We start from the raw sequence: 17,843 nt of genomic DNA on the forward strand, positions 1-17,843 counted from the left end.
GTTAATTTTAGGGGGAGACTTTAATGTCCCCCTCATCCCTTCCGCAGATACGTCCTCTGGACATTCCTCGATTCCCCCGTCACACAGAAAACATATAGCTAACTCCCTACACAAAGCACAATTGGTAGATGTGTGGCGTCTACAGCACACGGGGGAACGAGACTACACTTTCTATTCGCAAACACACAAGCTTTACACCAGAATAGACTATTTTTTAATACCCCACTCCCAACTACACTCCGTCGTGGATTCTTCGATAGGACACATTACATGGTCAGACCACGCCCCCATCACCCTCACGTATACCCTCACAGGGACATTCTCATCCAGATCCAGGACCTGGAGGCTAAACGAAAGCCTTCTCCAGATTCCCGAAGTTTTAGCGGACGCAACACAAACATTGACCTTATACTTCCAAGAGAACGATCAACGAGATTGTGATCCGGGTGTCCTCTGGGAAGCCCACAAGGCAGTCCTCAGGGGCTTGCTGATCAGACATGGAGCACGTATAAAAAGAGAAAGAAATGAACAGTTAACAACACTCCTCAAAGCCTTGTCTGTGACAGAAGCGCGCCACAAACACGCCCCATCCCAGACTTCAGAGAAGGAACTAGGGAAACTACGCACACAAATCTCTGACCTGTTACATTACAAAGCCAAAGCAGCGTTACAACGTTGCAGACAAATCAGTTATGAATCAGGAGACAAATGCGGGAAAATATTAGCCAGAGCAGTTAGGGAACAAAAACAAGCAGCCTACATACCACAAATAATGAGCCTAGACACACAGAAAGTCACTCTCCCAGAACAGATATCGAATGCTTTTAGGGACTTTTACGCCAAGCTATATAATCTCTCACATACCCCACCCACACAACTGGCCATTAACGAATACGTTTGGTCCTCTCAGATTCCCGTACTTTCTGCGGAGATAGGGGAGGAACTGGACGCACCAATTACTCTAGAGGAACTCCAAAACGCCATTGGTGACATGAAGCCAGGAAAAGCCCCGGGCCCGGATGGGTACACCGCCCAATATTACAAAACCTTCCTACCCCTCATAGGCCCACGCATGGTAGCTTTCTTCAACGCTGTTGGAGCAGAAGCAACCTTTCCAAGGGATACTTTAAAGGCTCACATATCAGTGATACCTAAAGAAGGCAAAGACCCGTCTTTATGCGGGAGCTATAGACCCATCTCCTTGCTGAACATTGATTTAAAACTATTTTCCAAAATTTTAGCAACCCGTTTGTCCCAACATCTTCAGTCATTGGTCCATCTAGACCAGGTGGGCTTTATACCCACTAGGGAGGCGCGTGACAATACTATAAAAGTATTAAATCTCCTCCATGTGGCGAACGCTAAAGACTCCCCATGTGTGTTATTGAGCACAGACGCTGAAAAAGCGTTCGATAGGGTCAATTGGAACTTCATGTTCACAGTACTTCGCCACATTGGTTTGGGAGAAAGGATGATCAACTGGATAAGTAAAATATATTCCAACCCCACGGCACAAGTGAAGGCTAATGGGATACTTTCATCCCCATTCCCCATCACAAATGGAACAAGACAGGGGTGTCCTCTTTCACCCCTTCTCTTCGCGCTCTCATTGGAACCATTCCTCTGTAAAATAAGACAAAACCAAGACATACAAGGACTCTCAATAGGTGATACTCAATACAAAATTTCGGCATATGCAGATGATCTGCTTTTCTCACTGACTAATCCTGCGATTTCTTTACCAAACCTCCTGAAAGAATTTGACACATATGGTTCCCTCTCGAACCTAAAAATTAATTTTACCAAATCAGCTGCCATGGGTATCGCACTCTCTCCCCCTACCATGCAGTCAATGCAAACTAGCTTTCGGTTTAAGTGGACGACATTAGCGTTAAATTATCTAGGTACAAACATCCCACAAGACATTAGACGTACATATGAGCTAAACTTCCCTCCTATCTTAACTAAAGCTAGGTCCCTCCTTGAAAAATGGAACAAAGGACTGCACTCATGGTTCGGCAGATGCAACCTCATAAAAATGTGCATCTTACCCAAATTTATATATCTGCTCCAAGCTCTTCCCATACACATTCCGCACTCCTTTTTCAAACAAGTACATGCTCTGTTCACCAAATTTATTTGGGCCAACAAAAAACCCCGTATCAGTAGGACAATGCTATCTCTTCCCAAACAATTTGGAGGTCTGGCTTTCCCAGATCTCAAACAATATAGACTGGCCACCCATTTGGGACGTATCCTAGACTGGAGACGCAATGTACAAACCAAGCTTTGGGTTCGGTTGGAACAAGCTCAAACAGATATACCCTTGAGCGGCGCGCTCTGGTGCTGCGACACCTTGCCCCAGAAACTGAAAACACATCCACTAATAGGTACCACACTGAGCTGCAGTAGTCAAGGTGCCATTCACTCCTCTCTCACCTCAAACAACTCCCCCTTATACCCGATCTTGGGAAACCCAAATTTTGAGCCGGGCCTCCATTCCACTGAGCTCGAGTCCTTGAGACAATTGGGCTTTGACCATGCCGCAAAATTTGTGACGAACGGTTGTTGGCCGACGATAACGGAACTAACCGACGCGACGGGTAGATACCAACTTTCCTTTTGGAAAGCTGTGCGATTACACCATTTCCTACACTCAATCCCTAACCCTCAAGACTACTCCAGACAACTGACGTCCTTTGAAGAGATATGTTCAGGCGTTGAACCAGTGGCGAGGACACTCTCTAAAATGTACGTACTACTCAATACGCCCCCCACACAACCACACCTCCCCTGCCTAACCAGTTGGGAAAGGGACCTTAATCGCGACTTCTCGGAGACACAAAAACAAAAAATCATTACTCATGCACTCAAAACATCACTATGCACCAAAATCCAGGAGACAAACTATAAGATCATGACAAGGTGGTACCTCACTCCTTCCAGACTACATAAATGTTTCCCGGCCACCTCAGATCGTTGTTGGCGATGTGGGGAGGGAGAGGGTACCCTACATCACATTTTTTGGTCTTGCCCAAACCTACAGAATTTCTGGGGGGAGGTTCGACGTATCACGCAAAAATTCACAGAGTATGTGGTCCCCGACGATGCTGCCTTCTTCCTTCTACACTTATCAACCATTCCGATTAAAAGATATAAAAAATCCCTACTACGCCACCTATTGAATGCAGCCAAGGCGTGTATACCAATTCATTGGAAAAAACAGAATGCTCCAACCATCGCTGAATGGCTGCGTAAGGTAAACGAGCTAAATACAATGGAAGACCTGGTTCTCACGGCACAACACAAAAGAGAGAAGTATTCGGACACCTGGGCTATTTGGAATGCTTTTGTTTACTCAGAGGAGGGTGTCTCCCTTCTGGGTTCATAGTTTACTCGGATGTCGCTAGAGAATACAATAGCCATTACTGGACATTCCCTCGCTCTGTCTGCCTCCCACCCCTCCCCCCCCCCTCTTCTGCTTCTCTGCTTCCATCTCCTCTATCGTTTCTTATTTTCAATCTATTCCTGTCTTACTCTTTCTCTCCTCTTTCTATGGAAAATTGGAAAAAGTTGGGAGGAGATCCATTTGTTACTGGATAAATGGGCGCTAAAGGGTAAAATTCGAACCATAAACGACCCCACACTTATAATTGTGTCCTGAACAGAAAGTTGAATATATCTACCTAAAATTTTACAACTTTGTATGTGCTTTAGGAAATATTTACTGCATTTATCTACTGTATGTTGCACTGGGACTTCTCCCTCCGTTGACGCTTAATAAAGATTATATTTGAAAAAAAAGAAATAGAACTTGTGGTTTCCAAGAAGCTGGGCAACCACAACCTTAGCCAAGCCCACAGAAATGCACTTATTGGACTTAGCAACAATTCTCAATTGGTAATCAAGTCCTCCAACAAGGGCGGCAATGTAGTTCTGTTGGATGAACTCCAATATAGAAATATGTGTTGGGACATACTTAAAAACAGACAATGGTATATACCAATCTCAGCCAGCAACATTGCCAAATACAATCTTGAATATGAACACATTATACACCCGGCCCATGCAGAGGGCTTGATTACCAATGAGATTTTTGAGGGCATACAGGTCCCACACCCTAATACCCCGACATTTTATGCTCTCCCAAAAACACACAAGAATCTGTGCAATCCACCAGGACGACCCATCGTCTCGCGTGTGGGTTAAATCACAGAACGAGCTAGTAAGCTTGTTGATGAATACCTCCGACCTCATGTTATCACATTGCCCTCCTATATTAAGGATACCACTGACTTGTTAAAAAATCTTATCGTACCAGCAAATTGCCTCCTTGTCGCCATTGACACCGAGGCTTTGTATTCCTCTATTCCACACAATCTGGGAGTGGAAAATATTTCTCAGTTTCTTGATGAACGTGGTCCCAAATTCTCTGGCATGAATCACTTCATATTACAACTTTTATCTCATATTTTTACCAGAAATGTGTTTTCTTTTGACGAGTCCCACTTCCTCCAGGTACAGGGGGTAGCAATGGGCACATGTTGCGCCCCCTCTTATGCCAATTTGTACCTGGGGGGGTGGGAACTAGATCTTTTTTCTAGTGATGACCATACCAACCTTCTCTTCCTTATTCTTCTGTGGCGTCGTTTTATAGATGATGTCTTCCTGATTTGGGATGGTTCCCCCAGTATGCTTAAACACTTTATGCAGATACTTGCTGGGAATAAGTATAATTTAAAGTTTAAAATGGATTTTCATGAGAACAGGATCTCTTTTCTGGATGTTACCATCTCTATTGAAGCCGATGGTACTATTGCTACATCACTCTACCGCAAACCTACTGCGAGCAACATGATACTGCATGCCTCTAGTGCACATCCTGATGCGCTTGTTCGCAGTATCCCCTTTGACCAATACCTACGCCTCAGAAGAAACTGCTCCAATAATACCAATTTCAAACAGGAGGCTGATTTACTTTACAATCATCTATTGGCCAGGGGTTACACCAAAACCTGTCTAAAGACAGCTTTTAATAAGGCCTGTGGTCGTTTCAGACACGAGATCCTTTTCTCTGAATCCAAATATGATAAATCTGATGTACTAAGATTTATTACCACCTTTTCTGATCAGCATCAGGTGGTACGTTCTATTCTCAGCAAGCAATGGCATATCCTACTGGTGGATCCAACACTTTCTAAATATCTAGGACCACGTCCTTAGATAACATATAGACGTCCTAGGTCCATTAAAGACTTCCTTGTACGCAGCCATTACCACAAATCCCGAGATACACAACAAGAACCACTTGGTCTTTTCCGATGCAATCGTTGTGATTTTTGTCATCTTCTCCTGGAGGGGCCCTCTTTTACTTTACCTAATTGTCAAAAGCATTACTTACGTCACCATGTTATTTGTTTGACTAAAGGGGTGATCTATATTATTCTATGCCGATGTGGAGCTTTCTATATCGGTAAAACAATTAGACCCTTATGGAAAAGAGTGAAGGATCACGTATATTATGCCACCAATGGCATATTAAACAAAGCCATTGGGTATCATGTGGCATTTAAGCACAATTATGATCCACACACATTCAAGGTTGCTGTCCTGGATCGTATTTATGATGATCCTAGAGGTGGCAATTTTGATTAAATGGTATTCTAAAGGGAGACCCAATGGGTGTATAACTTACATGCCACATCATACCCTGGTTTGAATGACATGCTCAGTTTTAAACCATTTTTATAAATATTATTTTGTTTGTACTTTGTATTATGTGTATTCTCCCTGTTTGTTTTTTTTTTCATACCACTAGTGTATACATATAATGTACCTATGATGGTTATTGTGATTAGAATATGTTATCTGGAAGTAACTCATTGTACCTCTAGCAAACCTGTTACTTTAATTGATTTTGTGTATTTACAAACAAATTTACTCCTATGCATACTACATTGTTTTTAATTTCATTTTTAGTATATACCGTGATCCCGTGTGTTGACTCATGACCTGTGACCAATCATGTTTACCTATGTCCAGTTACCAGGCTGTTTCGCCCATTGTGGCCCCCCTTCCCCCTTTTTTTTTTTGGGCTGAATGTGTGTTGCTTCTCTTCCTATGTGGGACGGGGTTTGAATTCTGTGGCCGTTTTCTATTCGGCTTGGTTCCTGTCTCTGCCACTTTTTGTGGTGCGCCGTATTTTCGGCTTCTGTGCGGCGATTTTTTGATAGCCGTAAGCGGGTGCTGCCCTTTCCTGCATGTAGGATGAAGTTCTATTGTTTGTTCATGTTCCGGTGTTTGGGATGTATTCTGTTTGCGCCGCTATGCCTGCTGTTTTTCGCCGGCTTTCTGGCTGTTTTATATCCAACACGCCGCCGCCCCCATGTGCCGAACTTTCGGTTCCTTCTGCATTTGTCACATCACTGTTTTCACGGACCACCGCCCCGCCCCGCTCCGCCCCTCCTCCTTTGTGTCTGTTGGTGGGTGGGAGCTTGTGGCCAAGCTTGATCTGTCTCTGCATTGCACTGGCGGCGACGGTGTTCCCTTTGCCTGGACATGATTTGCCACTGGCTGCGGCTTTCTCCGCCCTCTTGTCTCGCGGGACCCCTGTAGTATTTTCCCTGTCTCTGGTAGGCTGATTTTTTGGCGCCAATTGGGCATTGTGTGTCCACCCTTTTGGTTTTGGCGCCAAAACATACTATAAAGCACTTGCTCTGCTATTCCCAACCCAGGTACATCTCTGTATCTTCCTGAGTATATACATCCTATCTAACCACCAGTAAGTACTATATTCTGCACCAGAGCCCTATAGTGTTTTGCCCTCTCTCTAATGTTAACTTTCTTTATGTACTATATATTATTTCTCCCTTTTTTCTTATATGCTCTGTTATAGGCTCCCCTAGTGCTGCTTGCATGGTTCTACATGGACTATTGAGCTGATGAATTCTAAGGGCTGTTTGGAGCCATGTTGATTGATGGAAGCCTATGGCAACTATTGAGTTCTTCCTTTGCTGGATATGTACCCTGTTATTGCTGGAACATAATGGCAATTTGTTGGTTCTTTTGAAATGAACCCGGAGATTAGATATATATGGAAACAGGTACATATCGCCCCGCTTATTTATATTGTAATTTTTACACATTATTATATATTTTCTTCTGTTTCCCCATTTATTATATTTTTTTTTCTTATGGTGGTCACCTATTTCTATTGACAAGACCCTTACATCTATAGCGAAACAATTTGAACTATGATGTTATTGAGTTTCATCTGCTGTTTTACGGTATCAAATTGTTTTTGTACTTACTTTTTCTTTTTGTGTTTTAGTGAGACCCTTTCTTGCATTAATTGAAACCTGTATGTGTCCTGAAGAAGTCTTTTCCAAAACGCGTAGACGCATCGGGGCTCTTATCATGTATATTCCTATGTAGATGGTCTTTGCTATGCATGCATTTGTACTCAATAACGTTTACTATATTATTATTTTGACTATGCTTCCCTAGGTTTGCTATGCCTCTAAAGTCCGACCAGGGGCTCCTTATTGAACCCCCTTTTCTTCTTTCTTGCCATTCAATTATACGGATGTGGCCATAGGAGTGGTTCCCTTTATATTTTATATACAGAAATAGTAATGAAAGAGATTCATTTTTATAAATGAGTGTACTGAGTGTACTGAGGTTTGTATGTGTCTTTTAGATGCTCACTTGGTACAGTAATTAAAGCATATTTTTCCCATCCCACTGCAATTTTGCCCATAATTCACAGCAGTGTGCTGCCTGTCCCAACTACTTGTTCCCCTCTGCGTGCCTAAAGTTGAACCCTAATTCAAACCCCCACTGCCGCCTCCAGGAGAAAATTATCTATAGCTCTGAAAAAGAAGACAAAGGAAGTTCTTCCTCCTGCAGCAGACTGATGACATCCTCTCAGCCTAGGCAAAGTCACTTGAATGGAGCTAAATTACTGTTTTTTTAATAGCAAAAGGGTACATCTTTTTTTTTTAAATAATCTGTTTCCCTATGTTGTGACATGTCAGGAATTTAGGAATGCAAACTTGTAAATATACTGTACGGTTTACCTCTTGTGCCATCATGTGCTTCAGATTACAATGCTGCTGCAAGATAAACCAAATTCCTCCACTTTTGTAAGTAAATGTCAAACGCTGATTATGGAAATGTTTTGAATTGCAATTCTCTAAAGCTTGGTAATCACAGATAACAAAAGTGCTTTAAACTAGAATATAAACAGAATTAACATAAGCTGCAGACACGTCCAAAAATTTTCTGGTGGATAATAAAAAAAGAATAGAATACAGAATATTATCTGACTGTAACCTTTTTTTTCACTAAGTTCATTTTCAGTTTACGACTCCCTCTGCTTAGCCAGTTACAATTTCTTTATATGCAGGATGAAATGCACATACTGGGGGTCATTTACTATAGCGCCAATAAATGATCCTGCAGTCCCAGAAAATAGCACCCAATTAAGGCCAATTAGGACTTCAACTCTCAGAAACTGGGTACAAATGCAAATGGAAAGCAGCGCTATTGCCGGCGAACATGCCTGTCAGATCACATATGTGGGAATAGTGGAAGTCAATGGGGCTCGAACCTACAAAATCCATAGTTCTCACTCAAGGCTTATGCCCTGTACACACGGTCGGACATTGATCGGGCATTCCGACAACAAAACACATGGTCAGAATTTCTGACAACAAGGTCCTATCACACATTTTCCATTGGAAAATTCTATCGTGTGTACAGGGCATACTATGCAAGTTCTTTTCCATAAAAAGTGTATGGGGACCTGGGTCCTGCCCCAGGGGACATGTATCAATTGGAAAAATGTTTTTAAAAAGGACGTTTTTGCAGGAGCAGTGATTTTAATAATGCTTAACCACTTCAATACCAGGCACTTAGACACCTTCCCGCCCAGGCCAATTTTCAGCTTTCAGCGCTGTCGCAATTTAAATGACAATTGCGCGGTCATACTACACTGTACCCAAACAAATTTTTTATCATTTTGTTCCCACAAATAGAGCTTTCTTTTGGTGGTATTTGATCACCTCTGCGGTTTTTATTTTTTGCGCAACAAATAAAAAAATACAGAAAATTTCGAAAAAAAACTAGTTTTTCTTTGTTTCTGTTAAAATTTCTGTTAAAAAGTTTTTGTAAATAAGTACGTTTTCTCCTTCAATGACGGGCACTGATATGGCTGCACTGATGGGCACTGATGAGGTGGCACCAATGAGGTGGCCTATAACAGCTTCAACTCTTCTGGGAAGGCTGTCCACAAGGTTTAGCAGTGTGTTTATGGGAATGTTTGACTATTTCTTCCATAAGTGCATTTGTGAGGTCAGACACTGATGTTGGACGAGAAGGCCTGGCTTACAGTCTCCGCTCTAATTCATTCCCAAGGTGGTCTGTTGAGGTCAGGACTCTATGCAGGCCAGTCAAGTTCTTCCACCTCAAACTCACTCAACCCGATAGAAAACCTTTTGGCTTAATTAGAGCAAAGACTGCGAGCCAGGCCTTCTCATCCAACAGCAGTGCCTGGCCTCACAAATGCACTTCTGGAAGAATGGTCAAACATTCTTCTTGATTTATTCTGTGATATTTGGTGGTTCCTCGTAGGTGAGTGTAGAAAAGTGATATTACCCTCAAATTTTTGGGAATTACATTTTGATTTCTGATGTTGGTACACATATCACATTTTTTGGGCTCAAATTATGATTATTTGGAAATAAAAAAAGCACAAAAAATGGTGACTCATTTGAAATTTGCATCAGCAATGGTATTGTTTGTGGTTTGAAAAGACACCTGTTTGAGTTTGGGCAAAGATTGTTGTGAGATGGAGAGTAAGTGAAAGTGACAGAGAAAAATATATTTTACCAAAACATGAAAACATTCCACATTCTAGTATGCTTAAAGTGGAGTTCCACCCACTTTTAGAACTCTTCAGCATCCCTCACTAAACTGGGCACTGTAAACGAATTGGATATTTTTTTTCTCAGCACCTACTGTATATTTGCTGTATTCATTTTTCACTTCCTCCTCCCTGGCCGCGGCCCATCGCATCATTTCCTGTTTGCAATGCCTTCTGGGAAGGGGTGGCAACTTCCTCTGAAACTGCCGTTGCTAGGGAAACCTGACCTGAAACCTATTACACCGCTTGTGCTGCACTGAGCATGTGCGAGATCTGCAAGGATGAGATCCAGGAAGAAATACAGTCTGGCTTCAGATGCCCACACTTAAGATGGCCACGGCCTGCTGCAAGTTTATAAAATAACAAACTACTGCTATAAACTAACAAAACAGACCTTAGTTTACAGACTAACTTTACTAGAATACATTAAGCTCGTGTATTATAGGGGTATTTTTATTTAAAAAGTATCATTTCGGCTGGAACACCACTTTAAAAACAAAATAGATTAAGTAGAAGCAACAATGTTGCAAGGAAAAATTATTTCAGAAAAAGATACATTTCATCTCAACAGTAAAAGGATTTATTTGGGGAAGTTACAATTGTACCATTAGACTCAATGACTAAAACTTGCATTGGACTATAATAGCGCTGATTTTCACTCCCAAAAAATGCTCTTTAACACAGCGCTCATTTTGGTATTTACTATAGCGCCCTGTAAAAAAGACATTGGAGCTAAAATGAGAGCTATTTGCAGGTCTGAGCATGCTCAATTGTGCTGGCACCTAGTTGTACAGAGATGGGGAATTTATCTCTTCTCAGACTTTTAAAGATATTTCAGTATAGAAATCACTTTTTCACACAGTTTAAAAGCAGATTATCTTTAAACAATATACCACATATTTCAGTACCATTTAGGCAATTATATCATGCTCTAAACACTATTTCCATGTGCACTACTCCAGGTTTTAGCAGAGTAAGGGTTTGGGCACTATTTGTTTTCTGGGAACTATAATAAATTCGATTTTGGGAGTATTTTTTTACCAGCGCTATAGTGAATACCGTTTTAGCACTAATTAGTGGTGCCTACCACGTGATATTTCACGAAGTGTTACGCTTTTGCGGACGCTTTAGTATTTTTTTAACCACCTTCCCCAGGTGTTCTCTCTGATCAACCTCTTTCCCACTACTCTCCATTCTCCTATTCCATCCCTCCCCAACTTTCCTTTCACCCCTCTCCCTCTACTTTACTCCCCTTTCTCTCTTATTTTTCTTATTCTCTTTTCTTCTCACTCCCGGCTACAATTTTGCTCATACAATGTAAATGACCTTAATGTTGCCTCCAAAAGAGGACAAATCCTCTATCAAATGCACAAACGCCGCCTCAGATACGACATCTTTGTCCATTCAATGGGAGGCATTAAAAGCAGTTTTACGTGGAACCTGTATTCAATTGGGTACATGTCTGAAAAAGGAACGTTCGGCCGCCATAATGGCTGCAATCCAAACACTTAGAAACTGAACACAAATGTTCCCCAACAGTGACGACACTGGTGGACATTTTCAAAGCCCGATCACAACTCGGAGAACTATATGAGACCTTTGCGCACACATATGCAGATAAGCTGGCTTTCCACAAGTATAAGTTTCAAGACAAATCTGGTAGGTTCTTGGCTCGCTCCCTGCACCCAAAAGTCTTTTCCACTTTTGTGCCCCATATTCGGGGGGGGCGCAGGGAGAATTGATCTCCTCACCTTCTAAGATGACTGAGGAATTCAGAGACTTCTATCAATCCCTGTACAATATCTCTGTGACTCAATTGTCAGGTTCTCCTTCTACCTTGGCAGAAGACCAATTATCCTATGTTTCGGAAACCGTGCTCCCTACTTTGGGTGATGACAGCATTACTGATCTGGAAACTCCTATCACAGAGGATGAAGTTGCCAAAGCCATTGCGAGTACACCAAGTGGAAAGAGGCCCCGACAGTTTCACTCCTAAGTTTTATAAACTTTTCACTCCCCTTCTCACGCCCTTCCTCACTAAGATGTTCAACTCTTTGTCAGAGGGCTCAATGTTCCCTCCAAAAACACTGAAAGGCTCATATATCCCTCATCCCAAAGCTGGACAAGGACCCCACTATGTGCGCAAACTATAGTCCGTATCTTTAATTGGTGTCGATTTGAAAGTCTTTTCTAAAATCCTGGCCAATAGGTTACAACCATTGCTACCCGGGTTAATCCATCTAGATCAGGTAGGCTTTGTGAGTGGCCGTGAAGCTAGGGACAATACTCTAAAGAATCTTCTTCAAACTAACTATGCCCAGACCCATGATATTCCATTAGGCCTCTTAACAGTCGATGCAGAGACGGCATTCGACTGAGTACACTGGCAGTTCCTTCGGCTATCCCTGCAACAAATAGGTTTGGGAACTAATATGATAGCGAGGATAATGTCCCTGTATTCCTCTCCATCTGCTAGGATTAGACTTAATGGTTCTCTGTCTCCAACCTTTTCTATCTCTAACGGTATGCGACAGGGATGCCCTTTGTCCCCCCTCCTCTATGTTCTTACTATGGAACATTTGGCTATTGCTCTACGTAACAATTCCTCTATCCAAGGTATAACAGTTGGGCCCACCCATACCAAACTCGCCCTCTTCGCAGACAACCTGCTCCTGTTTGTGACACGCCCACACACATCCTTGCCCTCAGTATTACAGGAGTTTCAGAAATTTGGAGCAGTTAGTAACTTCAAAGTTAATTACAATAAATCAGAAATCCTTAACATATCCCTGCCTAAGTCAGACCTACAAAGACTCTCGACTACTTTCTCCTTCAAAATCGGTTCCGCTTCCATCAGGTACTTCAGAATTCAAGTACGGGTGGATGAATTCCAGCTCTTTTCCGAGAACTTTACTCCCTTACTCCTTAGAACCCAAGCGTATTTATCTACCTATGCGTTCAAACAACTCTCATGGCTGGGTAGAGTAAATGCCCTGAAAATGGATGTTCTCCCTCAGTTCTTGTATTTGTTCCAAACCATTCCTATACACATACCTAATTTGTACTTCCAGGAAATTACACCAGCTATTTTCCAAATTCATTTGGAATGCTGCCCGTTGCAGAATACGATATAAAACATTTTCTCTTCTAAAGGTTTGGGGGGGCTGGAGCCCCAGATGCCTCCGTATAGCATATAGCAGTGGTGCTCACTTGCACCACTCTTCAACCAAGCTTTGGGTTCACTTGGAAAGCCATATGAACCCAATTGAACTCTTCGCTCTCCCATGGACCTTGCCCATGCTTTGGGGGGGTTCAGGCCCCCTCAGTGACCTTACCCACAGGGGCGTAACTACCACCATAGCGACCCATGCGGGCGCTATGGGGCCCGCAGCCGAGTGGGGCCCAGTGAGGATAAGAGCACCGCCGGCACAGTCTCCCAGCCAGGGGAAGAGAGAGGAAAGGAAGAGGCGAGCTGTCCGTATCAGCAGGGAGCTGAATTGCCCAATGTAAGAGCTTTCATTAGAACTTCCAGTGTTCCTGGGACTCACGTCACATAGCTCCACCTTTTGGCCCGCTGCCTTTGATAGATAGAACGGTGATCCAATGCGGGACATGTGACATCATCAAGGGTGTCGGGCCAAGAGGTGGGGCTATGTGACGATGAGCCCCGGGAAGACAGGTAATTCAAATGAAAACTATTACAGTGGGCAATCCCGCTCTCTGCTGATCCGGGTGGCTTGCCTCTTCCTCTGCATAGGTGGGGCTGTATGGGGCACAGGCAGACCAGGCTGTATTGGGCACAGGTCACGCTGTATGGGGCACAGGTCACGCTCTATTGGGCACAGGTCACGCTGTATTGGGCACAGGTCATGCTGCATTGGGCACAGGTCACGCTGTATGTGGCACAGGTCACGCTGCATTGACACTAGGGCAGCTTTGGGGGGGGGCTGTTTGCAGGGGGGCCCCATACAACATTTTGCTATGGGGCTCTGCTATTTCTAGTTACGCCCCTGCTTACCCATCAAACGATTCAGATCTGGGATTGCATACTGTTTAGGCCAGGGGCTTATCAAACCACATGGGGCCTATGACTCCCTTCTTTGGCTTCCCGCCAGCTATGCACGAAACAAGATTTGGACCCTGGCGAAAAGAAGATCACAGGAGACTTGCCCAAGTCCTTCGAGCAGTCCCCACTTTAAGGACAGATACCCCTCCAGGTCCGCTTTCCCTACACCCCATGCGGTGGCTTCAGAGACAACAGACTACTTCTTACATCCGGACTTTCCCATCCATCCCATACATCCTTGCTGAACTGACAGGATTTGAGGAACTGTTCCTGCAGGCAGAACCTCCAACACATGTGGTATCTCAACTTTTCTCCCTCTTGCTCAATACCTCATCTCCTGACCTTCCACCATTTACGGTGGCCTGGGAGACAGAATTACGTCACTCTATCTCCCCTATTAACTGTCAAAAATGTTTTATCCTGACTAAAGCTCACAAGCTACCACTAGCCACTAAGACCCAGGAAAAAGGATTTAAACTGGTAACGAGATGGTAAGATGCCCTTCAACTATACACCATTTCAACTCGGCAGTACCAGATACTTGTTGGCGGTGTCTTGACTCCCGAGGTACCATGCTCCACATCTGGTGGAATACCCTCCTGTACAGGGATTTTGGCAGCAGATCTTCAAACTATACTGTAAACTGATGGCGACTTACATTCAACCTTCACCTGAGGTGGCTCTCTTATCTATACTCCTTGGCAAATTCAAATCCATCAAAAAAGATGTATTGTGACACTTTCTGGTAGCGGCCAGAGTAGTGATTCCCAGTCACTGGAGAGCGAAAACCATGCCTTCCATGTCTGTTGGTGGAGGAATATGGTAAAGATGAACAGTTTTCTTGCACTTGGACTTCATGGTCCATGTTCCAATACACCTCTGAATTTATCTCCTGGGCTGAGAGTGGCCTAGACGACGTCGCCTTGGGACTATGATGGAGTGCTCCTTGTCCCCTATCTTTCCTCTTTTCTGCCCCTATTTTTTTCCCTCTATATCTAAATACACCCTTAGGAATCCATTGAGCAAATGTACCATGACTTTGACTTATCCATTGTTACTGGTTCAGTATGTGACCCTTATGACATATTTTTATAAATACAGGTTTTTTATATAACCTTTCCTGATGCACTACGTACAGAACACTTATGACCCCCTTTTCTGAAATGCTGGTGAAGGTTACTTTAAAGCGGGGTTCCACCCAAATTTTGAACAATATCTGTATGTATTCTCTTCCTTGCCTAATGCTGACATGCTGTTTAAAAAAATTTAAATCGCCGTAATTACCTTTTATTTTTCTATTCTTCTTTGCACTTCCTGGTTCTCCTCCCGTGGGAGTAGGCATGTTTCTAGCCTCTCCCAGACTCCTGGGAGCTAGTCTCAGGCTTCCCAGGATGCCACTGAGCATGTGCGGGAACGAGCAGTGAATGCTGGGAGCACAGCATTCACCACATCCAGGAAATAAATGCTTGTGGGCTTCAAATGCCCACAATGAAGATGGAAACCGCCTGCAGTGAATAATATAAGTTATTCTTTCCGACGAAATCTGACACAGGCGGACATATTACACACAATATGTGAGTATGTAATGCTGAGAAGAAAAGTTTGTGAATGAACTCAAAAAAAAAAAAACGATAGATAGGTGGACCCCCGCTCTAACCTGTAATGTTTGCAGGGGTTGCTCCCACAGATGGTCTCCTGATGTGCTTTATAAACATGTTCTCATTCCATTTATCTGTAACCTAGACATGCATTTGTTCCGACGCAAATGATACTTATTGTTGGTGTACCTTACTAATGTTTGTAATGTTTACATTTTCTCTGTCTCTCCAATTTTCTTTATGACTCAAATAAGACTGAATTCAACATTTCATAAGCATATATTTATTGGTTTGCACAAAAGTTATAGCTTCTACAAACTATGGTACATTTTCTGAAATTTACGCAGCTTTTAGTTAATGAATTCCTATCTCATTTCTTGAGGTGCTAAAATGGCAGGGTAGTACAATACCCCCCCCCCCCAAATGACACAATTTTGGAAAGTAGTCACCCCAAGGAATTTGCTGAGAGGCATGTTGGGCACATTGAATATTTTTTTTTGTCACAAGTGATTGAAAAATGACAAAAATATTTTTTTTTACAAAGTTGCGAATTAAATGATATATTGCTCACACATGCCATGGGTATATGTGGTATTACACCCCAAAATATATTCTGCTGCTTCTCCTGAGTACGGGATACCACATGCGTGAGAGTTTTTGGGAGCCTAGCCGCGTACAGGACCCTAAAAACCAATCACCGCCTTCAAGATTTCAAGGGCATAAATTTTAGATTTCACTCCTCACTACCTATTACAGTTTCGGAGGCCATGAAATGCCAAGATAGCACAAACCCCCCCCCCCATGACCCCATTTTGGAAAGTAGACACCCCAAGCAATTTGCTGAGAGGCATTCTGAGGACATGGAATAGTTTATATTTTGCATCAAAAGGGCCAGGAAATTTACAAACATCTTTTTTTTTTTACACAAAGTTGTCACTAGATGATATATTGCTCTCACATGCCGTGGGTGTATGTAGAATTACACCCCAAAATACATTCTGCTTCTTCTCCTGAGTATGGGGATACCACATGTGTGAGCTTTTTTGGGAGCCTATTCGCATACAGGACCCCGAAAACCAATCACCGCCTTCAGAATTTCTAAGGGCGTAAGCTTTAGATTTCACTCCTCACTACCTATCACAGTTTCAGAGGCCATAAGGCCATAAAATGGCAAGATAGCACAACCCCCCCCCCCCCCCCAAAAAAATGACCCCATTTTGGAAAGTAGACACTCCAAGCTATTTGCTGAGAGGCATGTTGAGTCCATGGAATATTTTATATTTTGCCAAAGGTTTCAGGAAATTTACAATTTTTTTTTTTTTTTACACAAAGTTGTCACAATGATATATTGCTCACACATGGCATGGGAATATGTGGAATTACACACCAAAATACATTCTGGTGCTTCTCCAGAGTATGGGGATACCACATGTGTGAGACTTTTTGGGAGCCTAGCATGCGTACAGGACCCCAAAAACCAATCACCGCCTTCAGGCTTTCTAAGGGCGTACATTTTTTATTTCACTCCTCACTACTTATCACAGTTTCGAAGACCATGAAATGCCAAGATAGCACAACCCCCCCAAATGACCCAATTTTGGAAAGTAGACACACCAAGCTGAGAGGCATGTTGAGTATTTTGCAGATCTCGCTTTTTGTCACAAAGTTTTGAAAACTGAAAAAAAAAATACATTTTCCTTTTTCTTTATTTTCAAAAACAAATGAGAGCTGCAAAACACTCACCATGCCTCTTAACAAATACCTTGGGGTGTCTACTTTCCAAAATGGGAGGGTTTTGTGCTATCTTGACATTTCAGGGCCTCTGAAACTGTGATAGGTAGCGAGGAGTAAAATCACCATTTTATACCCTTAGAAAGCCTGAAGGTGGTGATGCCACAAAAGGCATGATACCAAAAAAATGGAAAGAAAAAGAAAGACTTTCAGAAAAGAAGTGGTTTTATAGGATTGAATACATACACAGTATGCAATATTTGAGTAGTAGAGATGAAGAACAAATAGGAAGATTTGAAAGTATATAGGAAAAGTGGTAGTAGTTTTACGAATACAAGGACATTTTCTGAGGGACGGGTGGAGGACTAGAAAGGACTAGAAAGATGGATGGAGTGAGCCAAAGGGAATGGGAAGAGGAAGCGAACGTACAATGGGGGTGGGGTCTGGGAAAGAGAGGGTGGGATCATTGATGGAATGCAATTATTTTGTAAAATGTTTTTGTATATGGAAAAATAAATAATAA

This window comes from Aquarana catesbeiana, linkage group LG01, assembly GCF_042186555.1.
Source record: "Aquarana catesbeiana isolate 2022-GZ linkage group LG01, ASM4218655v1, whole genome shotgun sequence".
Lineage (NCBI taxonomy): Eukaryota > Metazoa > Chordata > Amphibia > Anura > Ranidae > Aquarana > Aquarana catesbeiana.